The sequence below is a fragment of the Triticum aestivum genome, chromosome 7D, assembly GCF_018294505.1.
Source record: "Triticum aestivum cultivar Chinese Spring chromosome 7D, IWGSC CS RefSeq v2.1, whole genome shotgun sequence".
Classification (NCBI taxonomy): Eukaryota; Viridiplantae; Streptophyta; class Magnoliopsida; order Poales; family Poaceae; genus Triticum; species Triticum aestivum.
The window spans coordinates 297,215,261-297,234,688 of NC_057814.1; the positions used below are offsets into that span (position 1 = coordinate 297,215,261).

At 50.5% G+C, this 19,428-nt stretch overlaps 1 protein-coding gene across 1 annotated transcript in view; it reads left to right on the forward strand.

The window, feature by feature from the left end:
* The window catches only part of LOC123169648 (chloroplast envelope membrane protein), a 40,129-nt gene extending 21,644 nt beyond the window's left edge, over positions 1-18,485 (forward strand). The window contains exon 8 of the transcript XR_006484908.1: positions 17,676-18,485. The gene's annotated coding sequence lies outside the window, so the exon portion shown is untranslated. The remainder of the gene's footprint in view (positions 1-17,675) is intronic.
* The last annotated feature ends 943 nt before the right edge of the window (positions 18,486-19,428 follow it).

Below are 19,428 nucleotides of genomic sequence, written 5' to 3' on the forward strand. Positions count from 1 at the left end.
AAACGTTACGAAAAGGAAACAGAGAGTTTGCATTGCGAACTCGGTGGGACCGATCGCTCATCTCGGTTAGACCGAAACGTTACGAAGGAAAACAGAGAGTTTGCAATCCCATCTCGGTGAGACCGAGATCCCTATCGGTGAGACCGAACTGATTAGGGTTTCTGACTATGGCTATGTCAAATGAACTCGGTGGCGCCGGATAGATCAAATCGGTGGGGCCGAGTTTGACTTTTGGTTTGGGGCATATGTGGAAATGAGAAAGTGATTGAGGGCTTTGGAGCATATCACTAAGCATTTTGAGCAAGCAAGCCATTAAGCAACACCTCATCCCCTTTTAATAGTATTGGCTTTTCCTATAGACTCAATGTGATCTTGGATCACTAAAATGAAAGTGTAGAGTCTTGAGCTTGAGCCAATATGTGTCCTTAGCATTTTGAGGGGTCCACATCTCTAGTCCATGCCATGCCAATCATTGAACTTTCTGAAATGATCATCTTGAAAGAGTATTAGTTCAATGAGCTATATGTTGTTAAGAATTACCAAAACCATCCAGAGATTAGTTGCACTTTCAGATACTGGCACACATGATTTACCGCATAAGAGATGTTCGGCCGTGTGATAGTCAAGTACTGCAAGCCGCCAACGATGCTGCGGTACTTAGTAGCATCATTCGAAGGAAGCAAAGCACCATCCAGGGCCGATAACCGATCAGTTGCAGACATAGGAGTGGTAGCATGCTTGCATTGCAACATACCAGCACGTCGCAGCAAGTCTAGGGAATACTTATGCTGAGTGAGAGTCAGGCCAGCAGATGACCGTGAGACCTCCAGGCCAAGGAAGTAATGCAGAGCACCCAGATCCTTGACAGCAAAATGACCACTCAGAGCAGACAACAGACGATCAGTGACAGTCACCGAGGAGCTGATAAGAATAATGTCATCAACATAAACCAGCAGATACATAGTAACCTCAGGAAGTGGAACAAGAACAGAGACGTACCAACAGTGGACGGAGCAAATCCATGACTTTGAAGAACCGAGCCAAGTCGTGCATGCCAGGCACGAGGAGCCTGCTTAAGTCCATAGAGTGCCTTAACAAGACGACACAAATGATGTGGACGAGCAGGATCAACAAAACCTGGAGGTTGCCGCATGTAAACCTCTTCCTCCAAGACCCCCCATGAAGAAAAGCATTCTGAACATCAAGCTGACGCAGAGACCACCCTTTGGCAACAGCTAAGGGCAGAAGCTGACGAATAGTGGTAGGTTTGACAACTGGACTGAAGGTATCCTCATAATTAAGACCATACCTTTGCTTGAAACCTTTTGCCACAAGTCGTGCCTTGTATCGCTCAATAGAACCGTCAGCATGCTTCTTGACCTTGAACACCTAGTTGGAGTCAATAATGTTGACACCGGACACAGGAGGAACCAGGCGCCAAGTATCGTTCCTCTGGAGGGCCTGAAACTCCTGCTCCATGGCACTATGCCAGTGGGGAATCCGAAGAGCTGCCTGAAAATGTCGAGGCTCAGTAGTGGGGTCGACATCTGCCTGTGCCACACGCCACAATCCACGCAACCGTGCCGTCAGTGCGCTCCTTTGGCCGAAAAATACCGCTCTGACTGCGCGTACGAGCACGCAGAACAACGGTAGGTGGCAAAGGTGGTGGCGGAGACGAGGTCGATGAAGATGATGACGACGACGTAGACTGCTCCCCAGGCTCCGAAGCCCATGCACCGGTGACAACGACACGTTCTGCACGGGAGACGGCGCAAGCGTCGAGTGAGAGGCGACCGATGCGGGCGATGGAGGCAAGCGGGGTGAACCGGCCGGGCCAGGCGATCGGCCTGGTGAGGACGGCCAAGGCGGGGCCGAAGGAGCGCCTGGCAAGGACAGCCCAGGCGGGGCCGAAGAGGCGGAGGCCGGCTCGGCCGACACTGGCGTCGGGCCAGGCCCACGCGGGGCCGAAGAGGTGGAGGCCGGGTTGGCCGGCTCCGTCGTCGGGCCAGGTGGCGAGGAGACATCAAGATCGAGGTTGCATGCCCCATGCAACTGATCGACGTCCTGTGCGCACCCATCATCCAGAAGCTCGAGGCGCGCTCCTCACCCAGTACGAGCACCATGGTTAGGTAGCAACAAGGGGGTATATGCAGCATCTACAAATTGACCAGGCAAAGGTAAAACAGATTTCTCAGGTGCAATGGGGAGTGCCCGGGAATGCGAAAAAGGGAAAAACATTCTCATCAAACACCACTTCACGAGAAATGTAGACGCGGTTAGAGGGAACATGAAGACACTTGTACCCTTTGTGAAGAGAACTATAACCAAGAAACACACACTGTTTAGACCGAAACTCCAACTTGCGTTTGTTATATGGACGAAGATGTGGCCAACACGCACACCCAAAAACCTTGAGAAACGTGTAATCAGGAACCTCATTCAGCAAGAGTTCAAGTGGTGTTTTCATCTGACGGAGTCGTGTAGGAAGCCTGTTAATGAGGAAACATGCGGTCGAAAAAGCATCACTCCAAAACCAAAAAGGAACGGAGGCATGAGCAAGCAAGGTGAGACCAGTCTCAACTATATGACGATGCTTACGCTCAGCTACACCGTTTTGCTGATGTGTATGAGGACAAGACATACGATGCGAAATTCCAAGCTTATTAAAGAATGCATTGAGGTTGTGGTACTCACCCCCCCCCCCCAATCAGATTGCACATGAATGATTTTGTGACTGAGCAGACGCTCAACATGCGCTTGGAATTGCAAGAAAACATTAAACACGTCAGACTTGCACTTGAGAAGATAAAGCCAAGTGAACCGACTGTAAGCATCAATGAAACTGACATAGTAATTATGACCACTAACACAGGTTTGGGCATGGCCCCATACATCCGAAAACACAAGTTCAAGCGGTTTGTTGACTATACGACTCAACTCAAAAATAGGAAGCCGATGACTCTTGCCTTGCTGCAGGCATTCCAGATTGTAGCAGCATTTTTATTGGACACAACTGGAAGCTGATGACGATGAAGAACATGGCTAACAATGGGAGTAGCAGGATGACCAAGGCGCACATGCCAATGCGACGAAGACACATGAACACCGCTGAAAGCACAAGGAGCTGGTGGCACATCAAGTGCATAAAGATCATGGTGTAGTCGACCTCTAAGAAGTACGTCCCTCGTGTCCCGGTCCTTAAAAAAAATGAAACGGGTGAAACTCACCAAAAACATCATTATCACGAGTAAGTTTAAGAACTGACAACAAACTACGTGAAACAAAGGGAACTCGAAGGACATTAAGGAGACGTAGTTGTTTGGATCGACGAGTAAGAAGTGATGCCTGAGCAATATGTGAGATGTGCATACCTTCCCCATTAGCAGTGCGAACCTGATCATGTCCATGGTACGGCTCCTATGTAGAGAGCTTGCCCATCTCACTTGTCAGGTGATTGGTAGCTTCTGTATCCATGTACCACGATGCATCAACTGGATAGGAATCAGTATGTCTCTGCTCATGACTCGCCAGAGCAGCCTGCTTCTCATTACCCTTGCCATTGTTCCCGATCCCCAAAAAATCCTGCTTGAAGCGACGCTGGCAATGGGAAGCAAGGTGGCCATCAAGACCACATAGCTGGCAGGGGACCTGAGCACCACATGAAGGACATCAGGCACGGACTCGGCCGCCCGCGGAGGTAGTGGAGTTCCGCAGGTTGGGCACGGCCGGCGGAGGTTTGGCACCAGTTGGTGGCTTGTAGGGCTTGCCCTTGCCACACATTGCAGCGTTGGCGGAAGGGAAACTCGGCATAGAGTGGCGAGCCTGGATGCGCTGTTCTGTGGCAAGAAGACACGCGTACAGCTCACGCAGCTGGATGAGAGTGTCACGACCATTGATATTCTCCACCAAATTATCATAGTCGCTACCCAGTCCATTAAGCACATAAGAGGTGAACTCCTCCGGACCAAGAGCCTTGCGAATGGAGGCAAGTGTGTCAGCCATACCCATCACCTTGTTGAAGTAGTCAGTGACGATGAGGTCATTAAGCTTCACCTCCCCAAGCGCAGTGCGAATAGCATGAGCACGTGCCTGGGACTGCGAAGCAAAACTAACTGATATGAAGGGTCGTCCACGTGTCCCGAGACGTAGCGGCGAAGATGACAAGTGACGAGACTCCCTCCGTGAGAGAGGACTGGATAGCAGAGAGGATGGCTTGATCCTGGGCCACCCAAGCATGATACGCCGGATGATACGGCAGACGGCACGACAATGTGCCATCAACATAACCCTCCAAATAGCGACTGCGAAGAAGCGGCAATACTTGAGCACGCCACGACAGGTAGTTATCCGTCGTGAGCTTCATCGAGATGAGGTGCGCAAAGTAAAACGGCGCAGGAGGCACAACATGATGCGAAGGCGGCGGCGGTGCGTAAAAACCCGGGGGTGAGGTAACACCCGGCACCACGGAAGAAGCCACCAACTCCGTCGATGGACCACCGTAGGGCGCCCCGTATGAAGAAGGCGCGCCATGAGGAGGCGCGGACGCCGCGGCCGTTGGGTAGGCCGCGTACGCCGATGGGGCGGAGGCGTACGGCGGGTAGGCCGTGTACGCCGACGGGGCAGAGGCGCCATGGGCCGGTGGCGGTGCTGGAGCGCCATAGGGCGCCAGCGGCGCGAGTGGAAACCCTAGCCGGGGGTTGGCCGCGGGAGCCGCGTAGGCCAGCGGTGGTCCCGAGGCGTAGCCGGTAGGTGGGAACGGAGCCGCGGCGTCGTAGGAGATTGGCGACGGCGGGCCATGCAGGGGAGCGGCGGCGGTGGCCATGGAGGCGCCAACCACGGAGGCCAGCGGGCGAGACGATAAAAACGGAGAGGCGCCGGCGGCCGGGGCAGCGACAGCCGGGAATGGGGCGGAAGACATTGATCGTAAACCTAAACTGATACCATGTAAAGCTTAGGGTTGTGGGAAACTGCTCGACACCCTAATACGGGTGTGGCTCTTTATATATACTAGATGATACCCCGCGTGTTGCCGCGGGACATTGGTGAGCCAAATAGTAGATGATACCCTGCTCGTTGCCGCGGGACATTGGTGAGCCAAATGGTATTTCTTTAGATGTGGGTCACCCAGCTTTAAGAGAGATTATGTGCTCTCTAGACTATAGAGGTTCTCTAACATTCCATTCTTAGATGCAAGCACCCTTATAATATTTGAGACGAAGCGCTAGCTTGTATTTCTGCAGCAAATTGTAAAACCAATTTCCTGAGACTGGAAAGAAAAGAACATAGTGATTGTGCATTAGCTTAGCAAGTACATGTGTCAATTCGGACCAGCATCATTATAGTCTAATGTGCTTATCGAAATATTTTGCCACACAATAAGTCATGGAACAATTTCACATGAGTAAGAGTAGGTCTGACAACAAATTTATATTGTACTTCTATAATTAAGAAGCATAGTTATATTATGCCTTTCATCTACTAAGACTGCAAGATCTCCCCAAAGTCGTTTTCTCTGTAGATGAAACCAATAATGGCATCTTATGTTAGTCACTCGGATAAGTATGCAAGCCCATTATATTCATCCATTACAATGGAAAAGTAAAGACCGCTCATTATTAACACAACAAAGCGAAATTACTTCTTGGTAAGTAGAAGTTATGCAACATTATTTCTAGCAAAAAAATGCTTTACCTTTTCCAAAAAAAGGCAACATATAAGAGATATGCAATTGCTTGCTTACACTAAAATCAAAGAAAGAGAGCATCCCGCTAATACATCAATTATTTAGATCTACAAACAACAAATGGTGTTAATTCCAAAGTATACAACAAAGATGATAAAATAAATTATTAATCAAGATACATACAGAATATTTTGTTTATTAGGGCCATGGTGCGGTCCTCAGTATATTTTGCTTCTCCACTATATTTTCTGTAAATGTAGATGCTAAACCATATCCATGAATCGAGCCCGTTAAACTTCCAAGCCCCATTAACTATCTGCCAACATTATAGTTTATTAAGATAATTAAATCACCATAAGTATTAAGAAGCACATGAATATATATAAATGGAAGATATGACACCCAAAAAAGGTTCAGTAGTAACATGAGAGACAGAGAGATGAACTGCAGACCAAGAAAGAACACCCTGTTCAGTATTAACTGCAGACCAAAAAAGCTCCTAAAGGATATAGGAGTCCGTCAGGATGCATCAGAGATCAGACCATGGGGACTACCTTGTGCAGCAGCGGCCAGCGGGGATCCTCACGGGCAGAGGATGGTTTGGAAACCAACTTCGCAGAGCGAGCAACTTCAATCCTGAACGGCGGCGGCGGCAGCGAGTACGACATGGTGCGGTCGTGTCAGTCCTACTTGGAGATGGATGGTGAGTACAACCTCTGTAAAGGGAGAGCTGGAAAAATAGATGATGCTTCACGTTGAAGGAGATCAAGCAGAGGGGCGCGAGAATGGAACGGAGAAAATGGTGGAGGCGGAGAGTCTGGGAGAGCCAGATCGATCGAGAGAGTCTTCGCGGCTGTGTCTTATATAATGGCGGCATACCAACCCGTAGTCCTTCAATGGAGGTCAGGGGAAGAAGCAGGAGATGAAGAGGATGTAGATTTGGTGGAGGTGAAGAGATCAGCGGAAATCAATAGACATGGAAGTAATTGAGGGGGCATTAGGGCTGCTCTGGGGATCGAGGGAAACAAAACGCTCGCGTCTCAAGGAAGAAAGAGGCCAGCCAGTGGTTCCCCATAAATTAACAAAGCGACTTTTAAATCACGTGATTAGTTTCGCGGATTTTTTGCTGATGTGGCAGATTTGCTAAAGGTGAATGGCTGCATGTCTATTGCTAATGTGGATAGCTTGCATGTCAGGAGAAATAACATAGTGGGATAAACTATTTAGGTATTATAGATAGGGGTACACCATGTGTACAAATACAATATACAGTTACGTACAGAAGCTCTATGTAAATATACCGTCTAACAGATCTGGGGTGGCCGATCCATCCGGCGTTTCCACTTGGCTCCGCGGTAGATCGGCGGCTGCCCGGTGGTCGTGTTTGCCCGGTGGTGCCTGATTTGGATCCGGCGCCTTCACTCCTCCCCGCTCGGTGTGCTCCTCCATACGGATGTGGGTCGCATGACTTGTCGTTCCTCGATGCAGTTGGGCTGGAGGTGGGGGTTCAAATCGAGAGAAATCCCTAGCCGAGACTGGTCGGCCGCGAGTTCGCGACGCCCGAGGGCGCCATTTTTTCTCCATGAGACGTTCATCAGATCTACTTCCACCTCCATCATGCCATTTGTCTCCCGTGTAAAAACCCTAACTGCAGTGGGCGGCGACGGCGCCTTCTGCATCGTTCATTTCTTGAAGGCGTCTTGGGAGATAGTTGGCTGGTGGACACCGTTGGGTTGGCTTTGGTGGCGATCTGGATCAGGAGGTGATGCAGTGTGGCATCTACTGCGTCGGCGACGGTGGATCTCGATGGCGTGGCGTAGCGGAGTCTTGGCGATGAACATGTATTGATGGGCGCGCATAGGGTGGTGGCGATGTTTGGCTTTGTGGTGGCGTCGACAATTGGGCCTGGCAAGGTCAATGCGTGGATCTCTCCTGAAGTTGGGACGACGGAAGATGGCAGCGGCGGATTCTGGAGATTGCGCATGTGGTGCGCCACATTGAGGGTCTGCTAGACCGGCTGGTTATCTCGGCTTGCCGCGGGGCTGCTTGGTGAGGTCACCGGATTAGATGGTGTGTGGTCAGGGCACATCATCAAGCTAGTAGGTGTAGCGACATAGATCGCCCGGAAGGTGACTTTGGGTTGATCCATGTATTTTTTTTAGACTGTTGAATAATATTATAAAGATAGTTGTGTGCATCGCTCGATGCAGAGGCCGATGGTTGTCCTTCTTTTCGAAAAAAACATAATTTAACCAGAAAGCCAGGATCAGTGTAAAGTAAAGATCGCCATGAGTGTGTACCGATGAGGTGCCACTACTCCGGGACTGTGCATATTGATAAATGATCACCAAGAATAGGGTCTGAATCAGGGGCCGTCATTCTGGTATTGGGACAGTATTTAACTGGAAGTCCGGGATCAACATATGGTAACTGGCAAGCCAGGTTCTACGTATATAACCATTGAAACGGGAATCGTGAGGTTAACCACAGAATCAGTGGGAGCAACGTATCATTAATTCATAAGTGTAACCACCGAGACGCGTCGTGAGACCCTCAGAATTAGTGGGATCAACCGAAGAATTATAACTACACAAGATTGGACCCACACCATCACTAACTCAGATCAGTGAGATGTAAATCCATCCGGTAGGCTTAACATCCGTCAAAACTCTAATTCATGTATAGCCAACTGTGTCCCTCTCTGAACAAGAAGCAAACGTAGCGGCAGATGGGCAGAGCCACTTTTCGGTATTACTTAAAGTTAAATCTTTTACTTTCAGGTCTTGTTTACAACGTCCAGTTTGGCTTAGATCGAAAAGTGTGACCTTATTCCGACTCCGTCCATTCCGTGGACACGGCTATTCGAATAGTTTTAACTTCCCAGAGGTCATACACTGCACCTATGCAATGAAACATCTCAACAAAGATATCTTGCCAAGCTCATAGGTGGTATTCTGATAGAAAGTATGAGCTTGGCAAGATATCTTTGTTGAGATGTTTCATTGCATAGGTGGTTATCAATAGCACTTACCCTGAGAGATAAGACTTGGTCCTTTCCACTTTGCAAAAGTGGTTATCAAATATCCCCTTGACTCGAGACTCTATTAAGTTCCCAGGTTGACGAGGCCAAGCCTAATCCACAAGTTCTATCAATGCCTTCCCTGCACCCAGCCACATTAATAAACCCGCTCATAGTGGTCTACCTTTAGTAAGAGAACATGACTTAAGTGTTAGACTGTATATACGTAGTTTTGTATAGGCCTTGTATTGTACCTCTTGGTACGTCTATATAATGAGATAGCCACACTCCGTTTTAGGGTGTCGAGCCAGTTTCCCAAACCCTATGTTTCACATGGTATCAGTTTAGGTTACGATGTCTTCCGCTGCATCACCTCCCGCCGCTGCCGCGCCGATCTCGACCGCCGCCGCCGCGCCGGCCCTAGCCCCGATGTCGCCCTTCCTGGCCTCCCGGCCCCTCGCGGCGACATACGGTGCCTTGCCGCCGCCGCCCGCTTCCCCGCAGGCCTCGGGGGCTCAGGGCGATCTGATCGCCCCGCCCGAGCCCGCGGCGCTGCCGGCCCATGGCGGCCCTCCTCCGCCGAGTTCGCACCTTGGTGCTGGGTTGCCATGGTACAGCGCTCCCGCGCCATCCTATGGTGCGCCCCCGCCGCCGTCGTCCTTATGGCCGGGGTCGGCCTATGCTGCGCCGCCGCCGCAACCCTACACGGCGGTGCCGCATCCGCCGCCACCGCACCACTACTACCCGGCGCCGCCCCAGCCAACCTATGGGGGCGCGGCCACCTCGCCGTATGGCGCCCCTGCAGCGCCCGGCCAAGGTGTTTCGGCTGCTGCGGGTGCTGGCCCCTACGCCGCGCCCGGCACCTATGGTCTTCCTGCAGCGCCCGGCCACGGCGCTTTGGCAGGCGCCTCTCCCGGATCCTACTCCTCACCTGGCGCCTACGCGATGGTCCCTCGTCCAGAGATGGCCCTGTCCATGGATCCATATGCACCACTGGCGCAGGCGTACACTGCTCAAACCGCGGCGCCTCCGTCGTTTTATTTCTCGCACCTGCTGCCGGTGAAGCTCGCGCCGGACAACTACCTGTCATGGCGTGCTCAGGTCTTGCCTATACTCCGCAGCCGCTACTTGGAGGGCTATGTCGACGGGTCCAGCCCGTGCCCACCCCCTCACCATCCGGCATATCACACGTGGGTGGCGCAGGATCAGGCCATTCTCTCCGTCATCCAGTCTTCGCTCACGCCGAGTGTTTCGTCGATGGTCATCTTTGCCGCTACGTCCAGGGAGGCGTGGGCGGCCCTCCACACTAGTTTCGCCTCTCAGTCTCAAGCGCGTGCACACTATACGCACCGAGCTGGGTGAGACCAAGCTTGGAGATATCAGCATCACGGAGTACTTCAACAAGATGATGAGCCTCGCCGACACCTTGGCCTCTGTTGGTCAGCCGCTTCAGGACGAGGACTTCACCACCTTTGTGCTTAACGGGCTCGATGATGATTATGACAATCTCATTGAGAACGTCCATGGTCGAGAGGATACGCTCCCGCGTCGTGAGCTCTATGCGCGCCTCCTTGGGCATGTGCAGCGCATCAAGGCGTGCCGTGTTTCCCCCAGCTTCGTCTCCGCCAACGCCGCCACACGCGGCAAACCTCAGAAGCCGGCCCCATCAGGTGGCAAACCACCGGCTTCCTCGTCGCAGGCCTCGCGGGGCAACGCGCCGACCATCACTGGCGGGAGCCGCCCAGTTGCTTGCTGTTCTAGTTCGGTGCTCCTCAGGCTTGTCAGCTTTGTGGCATAGATCGTCACCTCACCTCTCGCTGCCATAGACGCTACAAGCAAGACTTCCTTGGCCTTGGTAACAATGGAAAAGGGAATGATAAGCAGGCTGCAGCTGCTGTGACGGGGCACGAGCACAGACGCACCCAGTCCTACTCTCTTGATCCGGCGTGGTATATGGATACAGGAGCGACGAATCATCTCACCAGTGAGATGGGCAAGCTCTCCACTCGGGAACCATATCGTGGACATGATCAGTGCACACCGCCAACGGAGCAGGTATGCGCATCTCCCATGTTGGTCAAGCATCACTTCTTGCACACAATTTTCGCAAACTGCATCTTTCTAGTGTCCTTCGAGTTCCCTCTGCTACACGTAGTTTGTTGTCTATTCCTCAACTTACTCGTGATAATAATGTCCTTGCTGAGTTTCACCCTTTTCGTTTCTTTATCAAGGATGGGGACACGAGGGTCGTTCTGCTTAGTGGTCGTCTTCGCCATGGCTTGTATGCACTTGACGCACCGCCTGCATCTCCTACGCCGTCTTCTCCTCAGGTGTTCAGTGGCGTTCGTGTGTCGCCTACGCACTGGCATGCACGCCTTGGTCATCCTGCTGCTCCTATAGTTAGTCATGTGCTGCATCGCCATGAACTACCAGTTGTGTCAAATAAAAGTGCTGAAACTATCTGTGATGCCTGTCAGCAGGGCAAGAGTCACCAACTACCTTTTTCAGAGTCTAGTCGTGTTGTGAAACATCTTCTTGAGCTTGTGTTTTCTGATGTATGGGGTCATGCCCAAACGTCTGTTAGTGGTCACAACTATTATGTCAGTTTCATTGATGCTTACAGTCGGTTTACTTGGCTATATCTTATCAAGCGTAAATCTGATGTGTTTGATGTTTTTGTTCAGTTCCAAGCACACGTTGAGCGTCTCCTTAAGCACAAAATTATTCATGTTCAATCCGACTGGGGGGGGGGGGATATCACAACCTCAACTCGTTTTTTAACAAGCTTGGGATCTCGCATCGCGTATCTTGTCCTCATACACATCAGCAAAAGGCACCGCTGAACGTAAGCATCGTCATCTTGTAGAGACTGGACTTACTTTACTAGCTCATGCCTCCGTCCCGTTTCGGTTCTGGAGTGATGCTTTCTCCACCGCCTGTTTCTTGATAAATAGGTTTCCCTCGCGACTACTGAAAATGAAAACCCCTCTTGAACTCTTGCTCAATGATATCCCAGACTACACGTTTCTCAAAGTGTTTGGGTGTGCATGTTGGCCGCACTTGCGGCTGTACAACAAACGTAAGTTAGAGTTTCGGTCTAAGAAGTGTGTCTTTCTTGGGTACAGTTCTCTCCACAAAGGGTACAAGTGTCTTCATGTTCCCACCAATCGTGTCTACATTTTCCGTGACGTCGTGTTTGATGAGAATGTGTTCCCGTTTCGTGCTCTTCCGAACCACTCTACCATTAGTTTACCACCTGTGCACTCAGCTACACCTTCGCCTGATCAATTTGTGGATGTTGCAAATGCTCCTGTGTTGCTTCCTAACCATGTTGCAGGTATTGGACGTGGTGCCCATCTTGAACTCCTGGATGATGAGGCTATGGACAACACTCACGATGGTCACGTCGATCCGGTGCATGGCCCATGCATGGCGGGTCGTGCTCGCCAGCCCGATGCATCCACAGCCGCCCCGCGGGCGTCGGCAGCGCCCGCAGCTGCGCCCGGCTCGCCCACCCCGTCGCCCGGCTCGCCTGGCTCGCCCGCCCCGTTGGCCGCGTCACCTGGGCCTGCTGACGAGTCAACGCCGCCAGCGTCGCCCTTGCCTGGCCCAGCGGCAGGCAACCCAGCAGCCACTGGCCCAGCGGCAGGTGGCCCAGCGGCCACGTCAGCTGCACCGGCCAGCCCCGCCTCGGCCCCCTCGGCTCCTCGCGAGCCGGCCTTGTCGTCGGCTGGGCTCGGCAGCCCCGTCTCGGCCACGTCGTCCGGTGCTGAGCCTGATGACCCTGGCTCCTCCAGCTCAGGATCGGTCTCGCCTTCGTCTCCTGTGGCAAGCCTCGTGTTGCCGGCGCCGCCTGCTGTGGTCGCTCATCGTCCACACACACGCAGCCAGTCTGGTGTTTTTCGGCCCAAGGAACGCACAGACGACACTGTGGCGTGGCTTGCCGCATGTGTGGCTCATGTTGCTACGGATCCGACGGCTGAGCCGCGTCATTTTCAGCCCGCATTGGGTATTCCTCACTGGCGTGCTGCGATGGAGCAGGAATTTCAGGCTTTGCTGAAAAATGGCACTTGGCAACTTGTTCCTCCGGTCTCTGGCATCAACATCATTGACTCCAAATGGGTGTTTAAGGTAAAACGACATGCAGATGGTTCTATTGAGTGCTACAAGGCACGGCTGGTTGCCAAGGGTTTCAAGCAGAGGTATGGTCTTGATTATGAAGACACGTTCAGTCCAGTTATCAAGCCTACTACTATTCGTATACTGCTGTCTCTTGCTGTTACTCCTGGTTGGTCTCTTCGTCAGCTTGACGTGCAGAATGCCTTCCTCCATGGAGTTCTTGAGGAAGAGGTTTATATGCGTCAACCACCAGGTTTTGTTGATCCTACACGTCCGCATCATCTCTGTCGTCTGGTCAAGGCATTGTATGGACTTAAACAGGCGCCTCGTGCGTGGCATGCGCGCCTTGGTTCTGTTCTCCGGACTCTTGGGTTTATTCCCTCCACTGCTGACACATCACTGTTCCTCCTTCAGCGTCCTGAGGTGACGATGTATCTATTAGTTTATGTTGATGATATCATCCTTGTCGGTTCCTCTGATGCTGCTGCTGATCGCCTTATGTCTGCGTTGAGTGAGGAGTTTGCTGTCAAGGATTTGGGTGCCCTGCATTACTTCCTTGGTTTGGAGGTGTCACGGTCTTCTGCTGGGTTGACTCTGACTCAGAAGAAGTATTCTTTGGATTTGTTGCGTCGTGCTGGGATGCTCAAATGCAAACATGCTATCACTCCGATGTCTGCGACTGATCGGTTGTCTGCTCTTGATGGAGATCTTCTTTCCACTGATGACGCCACTGAGTATCACAGTCTTGTTGGCGGTCTACAATATCTCACTATCACCAGGCCTGATGTCTCTTATGCAGTCAACCGTGTGTGCCAGTACCTTCATGCACCTCGTACCACTCATTTCTCGGCAGTTAAGCGCATTCTGTGGTATGTCTCTTCCACTGCCTCGTATGGTCTGCTCCTTCAGTCTGCACCGTCTTGTGAACTTTCGGCTTTCTCTGATGCAGATTGGGCTGGAAGTCCTGATGATCGGCGATCCACGGGGGGATATGCAGTGTTCTTTGGTCCTAACTTGATCGCCTGGAATGCTCGCAAGCAAGCCACCGTGTCTCGTAGCAGTACTGAAGCTGAGTATAAAGCAGTTGCTGATGCCACCGCTGAGATCATATGGGTACAGTCCTTGTTGCGGGAGTTGAGAATCTCTCTAGGTCATCCTCCAGTTCTGTGGTGTGACAACATCGGTGCTACATACCTTTCATCTAATCCGGTGTTTCATGCTAGGACGAAACACATTGAGGTTGACTATCACTTTGTTCGGGAATGTGTTGCATAGAGACTACTTTGTATCAAGTTCATCTCCTCAAAGGATCAACTTGCTGACATCTTCACGAAGCCTCTTCCACAACCACAGTTTGTAGGCTGTAGGCGCAATCTTAACTTACTTTGTACTTCAGGCTATAGTTAAGATTGAGGGAGGGTGTTAGACTGTATATACGTAGTCTTGTATAGGCCTTGTATTGTACCTCTTGGTACGTCTATATAATGAGATAGCCACACCCCGTTTTAGGGTGTCGAGCCAGTTTCCCAAACCCTATGTTTTACATTAAGCCCCTACCAGGATCTCCCACAAGATTACACGGTCACACTATATTAAGCTAGTTTACCGGCAATTTGGACTCATCAAGCCAGTAATTTTTATTAGAGTTACTGTAATAACCATTCCTAACAGAAGTTACCAGCATCGTCTTTTCATAGATCAAGTCTAAAGTCTCATCCATGGATCATGCTTCACTCACAAAAGTAAAGCATCAAAACCATCATATTTCAAAAGCATCCATATGCTCACAGTACTTCATATCAAGCCATCATATGAAACACTTCAGTTTTATCATAACAAGTTCTCCAAAACTTCTATTTCAGAAGTATAACCATGTGCTGCAAGCCTCAACCTTTTTTTATTTTAGATTTTTCAAATAAACAATTTGAAGGCATTTTCCTTTAAACCAAAATTCATATCAAAATGAAATGACCATCAAATGGCCTTTCAAGCATAAGTTAGAAAGTGGGTAGCCTTGCTCACCACCACCAAGCTCAAAGCCCTCTAAAAATAATTATAATGAATTTTCTTTAATAAGCATAAAGCTTAAAATAGATAGAACAAAAATATGCTTTCTAGAAAAAATACAACAAACATATCAGTGCGTGAAGAATTCAAATACAAACCATCTCCAAAAAGAATCAATTCATTTGGACTTAAAATGAGCATTCTAGAGCCAGTCAAAGTTTCGTCGGGTTTATTGGATTTAAATTAAACAGAAAACAGACTGGAGTGGGAATGATGTCGATGGCGTAAATCAGGAGTATGCCACCTTTGAACCAGTAAGCGTGGGCGGTTTGCGTTGTTATGTGAGACTGACAGTGGACACTACTTAAATTAAACCGAAGGGGTATCCTAAACAGAACAAACCGACAGCGGAGCTCACCGGCGCGGCGATAGCCGGAGCTGGAGGAAGCGGCGGTGCTCGGGGGTGGTGCAGATTGGTCGGGGGCGTCGATTACTTCTGGTCCGTGGGCTACACGGCGGCCGGAGTTGCAGGAACGCGTCGTCTTCTTCAACTCCGGTGGCGGCACAAGGGCTCCTCGTCCAGGAGCTCTGTGTAGGAGAGCGCGCACGGAGGCGGGCATTAAGCTCCAGGCACAGGGTATGACTTCAGCTCTCGCTTTTTTGACCGGGGAAGGAGGGAGGGAGCTACCAGAGTTGAGAGTCGCGGCGGCTCGGAGCTCGAATGGCTGGTACCGCAGAGCTTCTCCTGGTGCAGAGCCTCAATTAGGAGATAGGAGAGGAGACGGGTGCTCTAAGCTGAGGGGGAGGGGCTCTTTTTATAGCTGACCAGGTGGTCGCCGTGACTGGCCGCTCGGGTTACTACTTAGCAATTTTTGGCAATTATGCGAAATAAGAAAATGAGCCTAACAATTGCAAAGGTGATTCTAGAGCTAGCAATATACTCAACAACAACTAGAAGGACAAGCAACCACAATAGATATAAAAAGTAAAAACAAGGAGACAAGTAAACCACAAGGAGTTAAGGTTAGGGATAACTGAAACTTCGGAGACGAGGATGTATCCCGATGTTCACTTCCTTGAAGGGATGGGTGTTACCATGAAGGCACACCTACACCAGGAAGGTTCACCCTATTCTCCTTGAGATATCACCACGAAGGCGATTCTCAACCACTAGTGGTAGACCTTGAGGCGGCTTCCAAACCTTCACAAACTTTCTGGGGGTAATCATAATGAACGATTCCTCTCTATAGAACTCCTACCATCTAGGGAGTATCCAACCTCCAAGAGTAATAAGACCAGAAAGAAATGCTCAAGACTTGCTCAAATCACAATTTGCTTTGGTCAAAAGAGGAAGGAGGGAGTGGATCTATCACTTAGTGGAATTTCTCAAGAACTCTCACAAATCTCTTCGGGATCTAAGATTGGGTGTGGACAAGAGTGAGAGGGAGCACTGGTGTTCTTGGGGATGAATTAGAGTGTAGTGGTCAACCCTCTACTGGAGTGGTAGAGGGGTATATATAGCTGCTCAAGAAAGGAGCAGTTTGAGCTGTGGGTTTAAGTGCCCGGACGTCCGGATAGGAACCCGGATGATCTGGCTTGGTATCAGGACAGTCAAGTTAGGTCAACTGCTGGGCAGTTGAGCTAATATAGCCAACCCGTGGTGCTCTCTGTGTGATTGTCCGGGCAAATCATCCGGGGAAGCCCAGACGCCCGGGAGGAAACCCAGAACATCCGGCAGTGCAAACCTGCTGGTGGTGGATCACAGGCTGGCCCGACATCTAGGACAGAGTCCGGAACATCCGGGCCAGCCCAGACTAAATATGCTCTTTGGATAGGCATCTGGGCAGAGCATCCGGGGAAGGGCCGGAAGATCCGGGCAATGGCCGGACGACCCGTCTACATCGAGCACCTTACAGGGTGTCCAAAGAGTTTCAGCCCCAACTGTGCACAGGGTGTCCATACATTAGTCATTGGCCCCGTGTGCACGGCCCTTGTACCATGTGTGCACGGGGTATGCAGTCAATGGACACATCCTGAAGAAGAGTTTGGCTTTTTTGTGGTGGATGAAATTGGGAGGGCTGGCCCACACTTTTCATCTGAGCATCTCGACCCTCTTAATAGTGCGGTGATCCTATGACTCAATAAACCAAAGCAAAACTTTGATTCGTTGGAGAACCACGTTTTGTCTTTTCTTTTTGAAGTGGGGATTCAACCATCTCCTTTAAAATAACCTCACAGGGACCAATGGCCTAAGATAAACTTAGTAATCGTCATTAGTCCCACTAAACACATTGTCATTACACAAAAACACCATTTAGGAACAAATGCACTTTCACCTCTGCTCTGGCTTATTTCTCTTATCATTTAAGATCACTATGATTTCATTTTTGTGTTGGTCTAAGGACAAATACATTATGCGATAGCAAAGGCTTGTTAGAAGTAACCTTGCCTAGCTTAATCACTTCCTAGATTCAATAAATCCTAGGTCTCTAGGGAAGAAGGCTATTACTACAATCCAAAACGGATCGAAGGTAGTTAGCAAAATTGTCCACTAAGAACTTGTGATTACTTTGCTCAATATATCTAGCACTTGCGGAATCAAGGCATCCCAAGGGAGAAGACTTCATTGGAGTGATCATGACCTCCAATTGGAGAAGATTCCAAGGAAATTCAAGACCTCCTCTTCCTTTAGATTTTGGGATGAACTATCATTTTGTTTTCCCTTTCCTTTGTTTTTTCTTGGATATATAAGAGGTACCTCTTATATTGACTTGTGATATGAGTGGATATTGGTGGTGAACCTTAGATTTATGTTTGTTTCCTATTGTGTTCCTCTTATTTTTCCAGTTTTCTCCGTGCTCATCATCTATGAATCCACCTCCAACTGTGAAGATTGGGCCACCCTAATGGCTTGCCCCGTTCAAAGGGCCTCAGGACTACAAGGAGTCTGAAGCATGTACGAACAAGGACACCAAGATGGAAATGACAGAGGCAACCAACCAAGGAACCAATAATAAGCGGCGGGGCCAACCAAAGGAGCAAGGCATTTTCGATCGGAACCACAAGCACTCGCAATCTTAGCATCCGTTCGATTAGCATATTAGACACGATTTAGACACCCATCTAGTATCCTTGAAAAGAAAGACACCCATCTAGATCGTCGACCCCCAACTCGACGAATACCTTGTGTGCTCCATCATTATAAATCCTTAGTGAAATGATTCCAGACAAGCATGATTGGAGTTGCTACTCACCACGCGAGGGCCTGGATCTGAGAAAAATATGTGCCCCATGTCCATCTGGTAACATGAGGTTACGTCCCATCAGACTAATAAACTGCACCCCCCACATCGTTGTTAGCTACTTGATGAAAAATACCTCGACGACGAGACTATCTGGTACTGCCAGTTTTGATGATGTATCTTGATGGTGGGTCAGCAATACCTCCCACAAAGTTTGCTTATTTCTATTCGTAGTGGGTGTTATGTGCCTATAAGGGGAGAGAGAAGAGTTGGACGGGTTGGTGGCATCATCTGTTTCTGTGTTGTGCCCTTACTTTTGGATGTTTGGTTCCAATGAAATGGAACCGGGGCAAGGGCCCCCTCCCTCTAAAGATAATTTTATTGAATTTATAGCAGTCCTGCTTGCTACATCAAATGTTTAAACATTCATCAGTCATACGATGCATTACAAGTGTTCTTGTTTATTGAGTTTATATAAATTGTCCAAGGCGTATGTATTTCCCTGTGTATGTACAGCGTATGTAGCACGACCTGCGGTCAGTGCACGCGCGTGAGTAAGTGGGCATGTCGCCAGCCCACGTTCCTGCAGGTAGTGACGATCATCTCTGTAAACTGTATATAGCTTCAGCCGCAGAGCTAATGGAAGCGTGTGTTGAATCCCATAGCAAACCTCTCGTCTTCATCGTATCAGATACCGCCGACCGGCTCAATCCTTTTGCTTCGGTCGCCGATCCCGCTTCCGCCGCTATGGGCGACAGCCCCGCCCCCCCCCCCCCCCCTTCTGCTCCCACTGATGGCTTCGGCACTCCTGAAGCCGTTGCGCCATCCCCACCACCACTTGCTCTTCTTACGGCCGGCCTCGTCCCTGCTGCCGCGGCCGGCTCTGTCGCTGCCCAACCTTCTGCCACGGCCGGTCCTCCGCCGCCCATGGTTACGGCCTCCTCGTCTGTACTGCAGACCATCGACATTTGCCGTCACGTGCCCATCACCCTCGACCTGCTCGCCGGCAACTACGTGCAGTGGCGGCGCCACTTCGACATGGCGATCGGGATGTTCGGCCTCCGCGATCATGTGGACGCCGAGGCCGTCCTGTGCTTCGACGACCCCGACTGGGCGATGGCGGACCACGCCGTTGTCCACCGGCTGAACAACACCGTCGCGCCTGACCCGCTAGACGCCGTGATGGCGCACGAGGACACCGCCCTCGCCGTCTGGACGGTCATCGACGGCATCTTCCGTGACAAAAACTCGCCCGGGCCGTCTACATCGACGCCGAGTACCACGCCGTGGTGCAGGGCGATCTGACGATCATGCAGTACTGCACCAAATTGAAGACGTATGCTGATAAGCTCCGTGAC